This window comes from Aythya ferina (assembly GCF_964211825.1).
Source record: "Aythya ferina genome assembly, chromosome: 3".
NCBI lineage: Eukaryota > Metazoa > Chordata > Aves > Anseriformes > Anatidae > Aythya > Aythya ferina.
Window position 1 is genome coordinate 53143542 of NC_140298.1, and position 13965 is coordinate 53157506.

Here is a 13965-nt window from a genome sequence, read left to right on the forward strand (position 1 = left end):
AAATTACTTTCTCATGCAGGTTCATGGGATTTAAATGTCCCACCTACTTCACCCATTTTGTGAGTAAAGCTAATTAAACTTCTTCCTCCTTATCAAAATGCACCTTAAATATTATCTTTGGGCAAATTGCATTTCAGACAAAGTTGTTTGTGCTTGGTTAAAATATCATATGTGACAATCAAAAAATAATAATAATTATTATAATAATTGGCAGGATTCCTCCCATACAGAATGTATCTGACAACTTTTCCTAAAGTACTAATGTGAGGGATACTATTATACTTCTTAATAGTGGAATTTTTCTCTTCTATAGAGATAGATTTTCAGTAGCATGATTTTCCTTTTCATGGACAATGGGGTGGAGTTGAAGTAGAGATTGCTTGCTATCAGCAAAGTACGTGGAAGTTTCAGAAGTTTTATTAATTGGCTTCAGCAGTTCTGAAGGAGTGAAAGCACCACAGATTCAAATGCTTATTGGGCCTGTTAAACTGCACTGCAAATGTCACAAAATATTGTTTGAAATCCAGATGATACAGAGATAACTTATTGGTATAGCATATCTAATCCAATACCTATGAACCCACCTAAGGTGAAACCACCCCACTAAGATCTATTTTGTTATATATATTAAACGCTATGCATATTTTTTAATTTTTATTACTTTTATTTATTTATTTTTAGCTAGCTAAAGTAATCAATTAATTTCTCCATGAAATACAAATAAACTTGGAACATCAAACATACATGTACATAGATTTTCATTTGAAAACTAAGTTATTTTTTAAGTTGAGCTCTAAACTGTTTATGAATACAGCGGATATTGTCTCAATACCTGAATATTTTCTTTTAATTAGGAGCATTTTTGTTAAGAGGTAGTTTATAAGTATATCCAGTAGAGAACAGTTCAGCTCACTAATGCTTTTAATTTTCAAATGGTCTGTTCATATGTCTAAGTAGATAATTAATAAAAGATGAATAGCACAATATCAAAAGACATCTGTGTTAGCTGCAGAAATATAATGAAGGCAATTTAGTAAGTTTCAAAACAAAACCCACAAATATTTTTTCAGTTCAAAAGACCCAACTGAATCTTCAATAAGAATCTTAACTCACTGCAATGGTTTGCACATATGGTACTTTCTACCCACAAACTTCTTAAAATACTCCTTAGGGACATGGATTGTACTACAGGTGTATTTTTAAATGTTGCCATAAAAAATAGGATAAACATCTCATCAGTCAGCTAGAACAGTGAACAAAAGGGTTTTTAGTTTGTGGAATGATCTAACCTTTGAGTGTCCTATTTGGAAGGACATAAAGGACTCTGTATTTGATTGTAGAAACATGTGAGTCTTTTATAAAGTCTAGGAAAAGTGACCTGTGGCATGGGTTCCCTGCGGTCATGATACTGCAAACTATTAACAGGCAATTTTGACAAGGGTCTCATTTCCATTTCTATAAAACTTGGTGAAAGATAAATCCTTTGCTTACTCTTGTAATGGTTTAGATGGTTTAGACCAAGCCCAATGTTGACCAAACACACTCATTGATTTTGGGTGTTTTTAAAAGAGTCTTTGATTTTTACCTTTTTTGTTTGTTTGTTTTTGTTTTGTTTTGATCCAGCACTTGAAAATCTCTCAACAAAAATATTTCTGTACAGAAAAACCTACCAGTTATTTTGCAACTTTTGGCTCCAAAAAATGGAGAAAGAAATTATTCAGAAAACGGATAAGGGGGATGTTCAAATAAATTTAATTTAGATAGTAATCAGTGCTCCAGGAATATATTAACTAGTTTAAAAATATTTAAGATACTGTACATTATAAAGAATGTCTTTTGGGAATTACTATTTATCCTAAATCATAACACAAAAATAGAGAATCACACTATGAAATTAAGAGGTAACATATTCAAAACCAATAAAAGTGAGTACTTTCTCATGATACCCATAATTGGACTGCATAACTTAGTGCCAAAGGAAATGCTGAAGGGAAAAAAACATGTGATAGTTAAAAAGAAACTGTACACATATATAGATAGCAAAACTTCCAGAGTTATAAATGTTATTACTAAAATTATATTCTGGAAGAGATATTAAAACATGCTTTAGGGCTCAAACCAATATCTAACTAATAAATAACATGACAAAACTCAATTTATGGGGGCTCATTATTCTTTGGATCTATCTGGAATAGCCTTCTGTTAACAACAACAGAAGTACTTTGAGTTTTACTGAGTATGGAAGCTGTCAAATAACCGAAAGAATTGTTTGGAAACTTGCTCATTGTTTCATAGTGACAGTTTTCCATCAGGGATATTTTGGTATAGATCTCTCCCACCTTCAAGGAGAGCAGAGGAGAGGAAAAGAAAACAGATATAACAATCTTTGGAAGATAGTCCAAAGATAGTTAATCCAATTCTGGTTTTACTAATTTATACATTTCGGTGCGGGGGTCTTGGAACTGGATGGATGCTCTTTACAGAAATAGCTTGAAAGGTTCTGACTCACATTGTTGTTATGAGTCACAATATGGTTGGCAAAGACTACTAATTAGTTAACTTTACTAATTTTATACAAAAGTGATATAAACATGATAAAATATATCCGTGAAAATATCACAAGCATACAAATAATGTTTTTATGCAAATACGTTTTCCTATACAATCAAACAGTGCAAACTGATTTCAAAAAAACATAATCAATTAATGGCAGGTTTTTATTTAGAATAAATGTAATCTGTTTTTTGGATCGTTATTGAGAGATCACAGAATCACAGAATCACAGGTATTTAAATTGGCAAATTTCCTTCTGGGTATGAGCGGACCGGTGGTTTTGTGCAAATCCTTAAAAAATAAAATGGACATTTTAAATCTTTGTTTGTTTATTTGTTTAAATTTAACCATTTTATCTTACTTTGCAAACAACTCATAGAACTAAGCATAGACATTTAGGGGAGGGAGTGCAATGTAAATTTTTATAACATGTAATGTGATGAATGTGTTTTCATTATCTGGAGATGAATTTAGAAATGCCTTAAAGAATAAGCAGTTACTCAAGAGAAAAAAAAAATGTATCTGCAATACTGGAAAATCTTTCCTGCATAATCAGAAAATGTTGGAATCATACCCATCCCACCTGCTCTTAGTCTTCAGGACTGCTAAAATGGCACTAAAATCCCCAGCTCCCTAAGCTTATAATTTACTTTCTCATAAGTTTGTAGCTCAGCAGTCTTTAAAACTGTGGCTAGAACCTGATATTTAAACAAGATTTATTATGTAAATACAAATATATATTATAGAAAGAGAGCTGGAACAATCTTAAATTGTTTCACATTCTACTGACTATTTAAGATCAAATAATGTTAATTTTATTTCATGCTAACTATTTTTTCAGCCCAATGTAAGTATTATTAACATCAGATTTGGGTTGTAGTAGTGGAATATCTAATTGATCTCAAAAAAAATCAGCATTAATCGTAATGCTAGTGCTAGGATGAGGGTTGAAAATAATCTCAAAATAGTGACTGAGGCACTTCAGAAGTAAACAAGAAATTAACAAAGGTAATATATAATTTATTTTCCAATTTAAATGTAAAAGGAATAATTACCAAACAGAATTTCTTAATTAGACTTATATTGTCCCTGCAGGCCAAAATTCTTGCAGCTGGATGTGGGTTGAGGAGGCATCTAACTGGATGGATTCTGTGGCCTCTGGTCAACCGATTTGGCTTTATTTATTTATTTACTTACTTATTTTTATAAATGAAATAAAGTCAATATTTTTGAGTCTGAGAAGAAGGATAAAAAAAGTAATACAATAAAAATATTTATAGCATTTCTTTCAAAATGCGAACTCTTCTGTCATCATCCATGCAATTAAACTCTCAATCTTCATTTCACTTCAATTTTGAGTCTTTTGAGATTATTGTTTGTTTGTTGTTGTTTGTTGTTTTTTGTTTTTTGGTTTTTTTTTTTTTCATATGTCTGCAAGAACATCAAAATATAATTAGCAAAAGATGTCCTTTCTGGCTCAAAACTCAAAGCTAGCTGTTTGGGGGTTTCTAATATCTACCATGGCTAGCTGAATGGCTGGCCCATAGCATAGAGCCTACATTGGAACAGACAGTTTCAGGAAGCTACTAATAGAAAAAAAAAAAAAAAAAAGCTGCCCAGAGAAAGGAAAGAATGGTAAAGCAAAGCAAGGCAAGACAAAGGAAATCAGTCAAGTGAAAATTATTCTTTTGAGACAAAAGCATAAGAAACTAAAAAAGCTTGCAGAATAAGGATAGATTGTCAAATTATTTGAGACAAATTAATAAATTGCAGTATTCTATTGGGATAATTAAAATTAGAAATATGTAAATCCTGAACTGTGTCATGAGTATATCATTTGTGTCATGAATATGTAATGAATACCAGTGTAACCACTTGAACTGCAGAAGTTAAGACAAGTTTTCTTACAAGCGTAAGACTATGCTCAGACACTTTCTTGTGAGAATACATACAAGGAAAGTGTTCCACCTCCAAACTTATTCTGGATATTTTCAGCCATCCAAAGAATACATAGAAATTATATCATATCCTTTTGCTAATCAATAAGGGAAGAAGAAGGGACAAAGAAATGAAAATTAATATCTGTAGTGGTCATGATCTATGGATGAAAATATGATCTTAAAAGTGATTTACTGAATTTCAGGCAACAAGGAGAAGTCAGAATATGTCTTAAGGTTGTATTGAAAAAATTTTCAAGACAACATGTCAAATTAGTGACTCAGCAAACTAATGACAATGGTTGAAAACCAACAAAAACCTGAGGTAGGGGACTGATACTCAGGATATAAATTCTAAAACACCCATATTCTGAAAGGTAACTGATATGAAAGATAAACACCAATATGTGACAAAACAATTTTCAGATGAGATAGCAAGTGACAACTGTTTATTTAGTCAAGTCCTGATCCAACATCCAGTAAAATGACTAGTCAGACTAAATAAATGATTATGTCATTTTCATATTCATGTGGCAATTTCTATCATGAAGTGATTGCCTTGCATGTTGAGAGGTCTCGGTCAGTGGAGGTTGACATTGGATATTGCTCACTTGGACTTTAGAAAGCCTTTAATACTTGTCTCTAGTGTTCCTGTATCTGTATTAGTGAGATATAGGCTGAAGGGGTGGACAATCAATTGGGTGGAAAATTGGGAGTTACCAATTGGTAAGACATTATCAATTACTTGGCTGGACATTACTAGTTAGCAATGGACAGCAGTAGAAAGTCAACTTAGAAAGTCAAGTAGCATCCCTCAGCGATGCAGACTGGAGAAAATACTGATTGATATCTTTATTAATGACCTAGATTATGGGAAGGACAACACTATCAGGAAATTTCAAGTTTTCAGACCAGCCCAGGGCTGTCAGGTCTCCATCCCTGGTCCTGGACCCTGGATGACTTTTGTCTAGGTGCTGCAGGCAACTGGTCTCCTGAATGTACTGCTTGGACATATGCTATGGCCTTATCTTCTGGCCTGTCTCCAGTCCCATCTCCTGGGGCTACAGCCCATGGGTGAGCCTGGTCCCAGGTTCACCTCCTTCTATGTCTGGGCTGTTGAAAGGACCCAGCCCTAAGACCTGTCCCCGTGTTCGGAAACAACAAGACATTGATGTTGGGTGATCGTGGCTCTCAGTTCACCCACCCTCTGGGACAAGCTGGCCCTTGCTGCACCCTGACACAGAAAAAAGAAAACACTAGAAAGAAAATTGAAGAAAATTAAAGAGGAAGGTAGCAGGAGCTTACACAAAATCTAAAATGATTAAATTTAGCAAAGAATGCAGAGGGCAACAAGACCTACCTCCTGTTACTAGACTCTGCATAAGAATAAACTATATTTTCTTTTCTTTATGAACTCCAATAAATGAAGAAAACATGATGGTTCCTCATTGTTACAGGGGCTGAGTGCACAGTCCTGGAAGAGAAGCAGCATAGTTTAGGTCTCCCACTGGTGGATCTCTCACTGCTAAATTTAAGTAAATTTCTCTGAGTAAAGGCAACTTTCTCATACCTGTATGAACGTGCATGGACAAGCTTAGCAGCATGTATCAGTAGCAAGCAGAAAAGGAGAAAAATTATAATAATTTGGAAAATAAGCATATGAAACTCTAGAGCTTTTTATCTTTTTACTCACAACATGATCTTTGTAGCAGCTGAGACAATATCCTAAACTATACTTTTACATTATTCCAGCTATAATAGAGAAGAAAAGAGAGGAAAAAGGATAGAATAATAGTACCCCCAAAGCTACTTAAATTTGAGTGAGAAAATGAAAATATAAATTAATTTGAAACTATGGTAATTTTTTTGTAATATTTCCTCTTTCTGACAGAAGAAAATCCATCTTTCATTTCCAGGCTTATGCAAGAGAAAAAAAAAATATTTTTCCAGCTTAGGAAACATTTTTATCTGTAGAATGTGAGTGACACAAGATTCCATAACTGAAGATACAAATCACTTTTACTCGATTTAACTAAGTATCTATCTTCTTGGAGTTGTTTCAAAATTTTTACGTTAAACAAATGTGAAGTTGTTTTGTTTGATTGTTTGTTTGTTTTTGCTTTTGTAAGCAACAACAGGACCAGTAAAGCCAATGGACTTAGGTTCATTTCCTATTCCTTGTTTTCTTCTTCAGCTCCAATATCTTGATATGCCCCATGTTTTCTAGAGGAGTAAGGGTATTATCCTTAAGTCTTTTTACATTGCTCTTAGATTCCCTCTGCCTGTTCAACCTCTACCCTTGCCTTTTCACACTTTTCACAAGCACACTCAACTTTATCTCTGTTCTCACATTTTTCATCTGCAATCCTCCCTGAAACCTTTCCCCTTTCAGCTATGACCCTCCTGAGCCACCCACTCACTTCTGCTTTCTCTGCCCATGTTTGGTCAGCCAGGAGGGCATCAGCAAAGCTTGCTGGGATGGAGGTTGGCTGGTCGACTCACATGAGTTTTTATTTGTCTTCAGATCCTCTTTTTCTGTGCAGCTAATCAGCCATACGGAAGGGATAAAGTTGAATTATAGCCATCTACTTTCACAAAAATCAAAGCAACTGTTTGAGATATCTAGACATTGACATGTGTAGCTAACAATGACCAAAATTACTTTAAAAAGGGAAAGAGGGGATGCTGACGGCTACTGAAAATATATATATATATATATATATATATATATATATATATATATATATATATGCTCACATAAACCTGATTTTCTTAGGAAGCCAGGCTAAAAACAGTGATCAAATGAGAACAGTATCTGGCCATTTAAATTTAGTACGTTCATCCGCTGAGTAACTCAAAGCTGTGGAAAGAGAGGTTACTGTGAAGGGTTACCAATCCTATGGCTATAGATTTTCTGCATTCAACCAAGCAATTAGAACATCTACCCAGGAAGAGTAAAACTTTCATGCTTAGACATGAAACAGAGATTTGCTAAAAATTGATTAATGTCATATCCTTCTAGTATTTAAAGATAGATTACAAGCTTCTGTCTGCACTGTTAAAAATCTTGCCAAAGAACATTTCTGGTCTGCAAAGCCACTATGTTTTGTGCAGAATAATACAAACACAAAAATCATCCACGTCTGATCCAAAGTCTATCATGACAGATGCCTGCAAAATCATTCCTGTGAGGACAGATCTTTTCATGGATATTAGACACTGAATACTGCTATGTTGCTTGCTAAATTGGGGTAAAATAGCTAATGTCCTTGTGCTTTTCTCAACTGGAGGCAGGAGCACAGTTCACTCACACAGCTCTATCCAGTATCTATCTGAACATCCAGTACAGGACCTTATGTAATTTATAGATGAAAGAGATAAGTATATGATGGTTGTTACATTAATGAGATAGATAAAAATAGAACAAAGACAAAAGAGAAGAGAAAACAAACAATCAAACAAACAAAAAAATAAAAGTGGAGAGAAAACTCAGTTAATAATTTCCTTTAATAGCATTTAATCCAATGCAAAATGTGGGTAGATCTCAGATCTCTTAGTCTAGTAGGGAGCACCCATTGTGAGCTAAGAAAGCATGACACAGAAATGTGATTCTTCTAAGTAAATAACCTGGATTCTTCAGTGAAATCTCTAAATGACTACAACTTTTTACTTAGAAAATGTGTCCATATTAGAATCAAACTCAGGCAGATGTGCTCCTTAAAATGTAACTCAGAAAGTAGTGAGCAGCATGGAAAGAGGGAATGGATTAGCAAAACCACCATCACAGCTCCTTAGTCCCAACTCTCAAAGTTGGAAAAAATTTCAGTGCAGTCCAATGTACACTGTGTGCTGTCTGTTAAGAAAAAAAATGTGCTGTGAAATAGGAAATAAAAGTCCAAATAAGCCCATCACACTTTGAACTATCACTAACAGTGACAGCTGATTTTATGTAAACTCAGTGTATAATTATTGCCTATTAGTTTTCACCAAACAGAAGTCTCAAGGAAGGTGACCTATTTTAGGAAAAATCATAAAATATTGCCACAAAAAAAAAAAAATAAAAATGATGTGATGTAGCTAGGTATAATAAAAGATTCCCTGTGGTTATTTCCATTAAAAAAGATACAAGTATGTGTCAATGTCTTTTTTACCAATTTAGAAAAATATGTATTTCCATAATTAGGCTAAATCTATCAAAAACCTATCAAATATGTGCCAAACCTGGCAACATGAACAATGTAATTTCATATGGTCATGCCATCTAACAGGGTTTATATTTTTATGATCATTTTAAAAGTTCTAGTGATAAACATTTCTAAATTGAGTAGTGACTAACAAAAGTAAACTCCACATCTTATACACATTTTTTTGATATTGGAAGTAGACAGAGTGGGGTTTATGTCATATTTTATGTGGGCTACATCACTGAAGAACCCACTCAATGTGTATGAAAAGCAGGACTACTTTGATTCTTTAGTTATACACTACTTATAAAAGGCTATTTACTTTTTGAATAAACATCTGTTCCTTTACAAAATAACAATATTTTAGCATCCCTGGAAAACCATAGTTTCAATACTAAGTTTAATGCTAAGTTAAGACAATCTTCTGGGAGAAAAAAAAAAAAATTGGACATCTTAAAATTATCTCACCTTATGACTTATCCAAATTCACAGGCTAAAGTAATGTGTTTTTATACCTTGATCAGCAGACTATTTGCTGCCATAAAGAAACAGACCTAATTTTAACTCAGCCTTTGTTTTGCCCAAGTTAATATTCTGATTTAAATTATATTCTTTCCACAGAAAAGCTTGTTTCATGTATCTGTCTCTGTTTAACTGTAAAAGATATGCTGTGTATTCAGTTAACAAAATGAAGTATTGTGCAAATTACCATCAAGGAAGTCCTCAAGTGAATTAGGGGGTGGACTGCATAATGAGAATCTAAGATCAAGGGCCTAAGATGTAACAGTTCTCTTCTGATGGCATATTTATGCTGCATCTGTGCAAAGCACTAGGTAATGTTATTCTAGAGTAAATGGCTGTGATGCAGGAGAGGATTCTCGCTGAGGATTCAGAGGACATTTTATTTATAATACAGAGCCCTCCAGTGCATGAAATAATGTTCCACAGCAAGATGAGAGGGTGAGGTTGGAGATGCATGAGAAAATAGGCACTGCACATACAAGCTGAGCAGATAGACATCTCAGTACAGATATTGTTGGGTAAGAAACAAACCTAGAATATGTTTTTTTTTTTTTTTTTTTTTTTTTTTTAATGTTCTTCAATTCAAACAACAGGTACCAAAAAAACAAACAAACAAACAAACAAAAAAAACCTGCAGTCACTCTCCTTTGTATGTTAATGCAAATACTTCCAAAGAGAACATATATAGGAAAGTAAACTAGTGCCGATTTTATTTTATTTTAGTAAGTTAAGATATACAATAGGTAGATCGAGGGCTTGTACATGTCTCATTCCAAGATTCTATCACAAGAACAGTGATTTCTATGGTTTAGATAGTTAGCCTCAGCTATCACTGCAGTAAGTTATCATTCTGCAGATTTGTTCACATCTACAGGTAGTTCAAACATTTCACTGTCTTCTTATACTAGTGATGTGTTTGCTTTAATTTTTATGGCCTAAATTTGCATATTAATGTAACGAAATACTTTAATTCATCAGAAGTGACATCCTTAAAGAAGTATTCCTTTGTCAGTTTAAAATAAAAATAGAAAAGGCAGCTTTTTATCATTGGTAAAGATCATTCACCAAGACTGTGGCAGCTCTTCTCATGAAGATCAGCAAAATCGTTGCTTCCAACACCTTACCACGATTTGCAGCTTTAACAAGATATTTCCAGGAATCTATGAGAGAGTGAGAGTTAGGAGGTAGAAACTTACCCTTTTGAGGAGAACAAGGCCATCAAAAATACCCTTGAGAACAAGGGTAATGAGGGGCGGCACAGCAGGCACCAGAGCTGCAATGCAAGGTGATAGGGTCAGGACCCCAGAGCACATTAGTGCATAGGATGGAGGGAAGACAACATGGAGGAACCAGCCTTGTGGCAGCTGGCTGAGACCTGCTTTTGCTATGACAGATGGTGGTAGGTCATAAGGAAGCTAGCTTCTCTGCTTATTACTGATCTCACTACACCCCTGGGAGGCATGTTTGCTGATATCTATCAGTTTATGGACATCCTTGTTCTTTCTACTTCATAATAGAAGTGTCACAGAACATTTATGAAATAGGGACTCTCGATGTTTACAGACCTTGAGCACAGAGCTCCTTGCATACATAAACGTATTTGTTCCTATCCCCTTTCTCAACAAGAAACAGGAGCTGAATCATTCTCATCAAAATGTCACTGAACTTCTGGTTTAGGCTGCTGGCAGTTCAGCTTTCAAAGCCAGTGTCCAGGGACACACAGCTCTAATAAATTCGATGGAAATAACACTGCCACTTGATTGACTCAGACAGTGACAGCAGGTATCAGGCTTGAGGTCCATATGACTGCTTAGTGTAAGCTCAAATCTTCAAAAGCTAAATACTATCAGATTAAAGAAAGAAATCCTGTGCTTTTGACTGTTTTTACTGTTCATTTTGTTAAGTCTGTATTTTCTTTTTAAAACAATTTATTACTGGGACTAAATAGTATAGTTAATCTCCTGCTGACAGGTTCCATCTAGCTCCACTGATATTGTGAAAAAGAAAAACAGAAAAAAAAAAGAAAAAAAAAAAAAAGCATAGAAAGATATGGGTATTTCAGTATTTCAGTTGTAGCTGCAACACATTATCAATTTTATTTTGGGTAAAACAATGAAGACTTAAAGTTTTGTGAGTAGCAAACTGTTGCTAAGGTTTCTGGACACTACAGTGAGTCCTAGGACTCTATATAGAAATTTCCTTAAGATGCACAGAACTCTTTTGATAGTGTGTTAAAATAATATCTGTCTGTTGGGAGCCATATTCTTCATACAAAGACCTTCAGCCAAAAAGGGCTGAAACATTTTTGGTCATCCCAAATCAGCCAGGTTACATATAATGTAGAGCCGAATATTTTCAGTGATCTATCTGTTATTCTTTATTATTATTTATTTATTTATTTATCTTTATGCTTCGGGGTTTATTAATTTACAGATCTTCAGTCCTTTTAAAGCAATGTAAGTTCTCCCCGAATCACAACACTAGTCAGGAAGATCATTCATGTCATTCACTAGACTGTTGAACACTGGATTAGTATTTATGAATGAACATGTGAAAAGTCTGCCTTTAACATGTAGACATCATTAGCTCTTGTTCATCATCATAACTCGCAGTATGTGAAGGTATCATTAGGTTTTGGTGGAGGGCCACTGAAATAATTCCATAGATCAGAACCAAAGCTGATAAAAAAATATATAATAATAATAATAAATGTATATATATAAGAGTTGTGTATGTTCAAGTAACCTGACCTCTTGCTGCTTATGCTAAAATTTGGACAGACTTTTCAGGGAATTTTGTGAAAGTCAGTAAAGTAGCCAGGGTGACAGCTGCATGATTTCTGATATTATAAATAAGCACACTGATTTCTAGGCATCCAGCCATAAGCTCTAGGCAAGAGAGGTGTGAAGTACTTTGATAAATACAGCTTGAGTTTAGAGAGGTAATGGCACCACTATAAGGTTTGACTTGTGTTGGTGCTTTAAGTTTTGAATATCCACTGTTCAGACTTTCCTGGTTTGTAAGATTTTGGGGTAGAGGAATCTTCTGTTAAATCTTCATTATCATAGTGGAGGGAAGAGGAGCTAGTGGGTAAATGGGTATACCAGGTGATGTCCTTGTCCCTGGTAAAACTACATCTGTGACTTCCTGTTCTGTGGCTGACATTGAATTCTTGATAATGATAGCACAGTTCAAATAAATAGGACTCTTATTTGGGTTGAGATAAATCTAGCCAGCTCTGACATGGTGCTGATCTAATAGATGTAGAAAAATCTCATAGATTTTTGTCTTTTTACAATATGGACATCTACGGCTGATCTTCTGTCCTGGGCTTCTTTGTTAATCAGTAGATATATATATGTATTTCTAAGGTATCTTAAGCAGATATCTCAAAAAAGTTGGATTCCTGGAAGAGGTATTTCTTCCCAATAACTTCAAAGGTATAATAAAGTGAATGTCTCAGATGCAGATGTCTGCATTTTTGGATATCTAATGATTAAAAAAAAAAAAAAAAATCTGCTCCATTTACCTCAGATCCTTATATCCAAAATGCTTTCTTCATGACTTCTCTCAAAACGTTCGATCATTTAAGCTTAGCGTTCTGCATTTGTCTTTGCTGAATTGCGTCCAATTTATTTAAATGATTTCCTTAATTTGTCAAAACCTTTTTTAAGTCTGTCCTCATATATGTTTACAGACCCTCACAGCTTGATGTCATTGGAAATTTAATAAGCACGCTACACTATTTAATCATTGACTACCTACTCAATGATTCAAGTCACTAATGAGAACATTGATGAGAACCGGGCACAAGACTGATTCTGCAGATCACTACTCAATACGTAATGTTAGCCAACAAAGAACCATTAATAACTACTAAACATGGTTTCCTAACCATTTTTGCATCTGCCTAATAGCAATTTTGTGAAGACTTAACTTCCCTATTTTGTGGAAATGTCACACAAAACAGTTCAAAAACAATAGCGGGGCCAAGATATACAGTGCATATTATCCTGTATATTCAATGCTTCTTATCTGCAGGGGAGAAAATTCAGAAGGTATGATTTGTTTTTCACAAATCTTTATTAGTAGTTATTCACCCTTTTGCTGTTTTGGGAATGTTTATAAAACTATAATTTTCATATTTTCATTATTACAAAAAATGAAGTTAAGATAACTGGTCCATAATTTCCTACCTTCCTCCTACTTCCCTTAAGTGTAAACATTATATTTGCCCTCTTTCCTTCAAGATCTTCCTCTATAGCTCTATAGCAAGCAACACTATTAGTCTGTGCGGGCTTTCTAGGCTATGCAAACAGACACTGAGAAAAAAAAAAAAAATCTTCTACATCATCAGATCCTGCCCTGGTGCAGAGCTACACAACACAAAAAAAAAAAAAAAAACAGTATCTCTTGTGTAAAGATTAATGGGTGACTCCATTCACTGATGATGTGAGGATGAATTTTATGAGTTACAGAAAAATATTAAAAAGTTAACTTAAAAAAAAAAAAAAAAGTTTTTAAAAGCCTCAGTTCTTCTCTTTTGCTCTTTGAGTTCTTGTTACTTTATCAGAGATCTCAGTTTTTCTACCCTAAAACATCTATGGACTATTCAAAGGAAGATTTTCTGTTTTATGATGTCTGATAAACTCCATGGTTATTGACACTAAACTCTCAGAGGGATCTTGACAGGTTTGAGAAATAGGCTGACCAGAACCTCTTGAAGTTCAGCAAAGGCAAATGCTGAGTCCAGAATATGGCGAGGAATA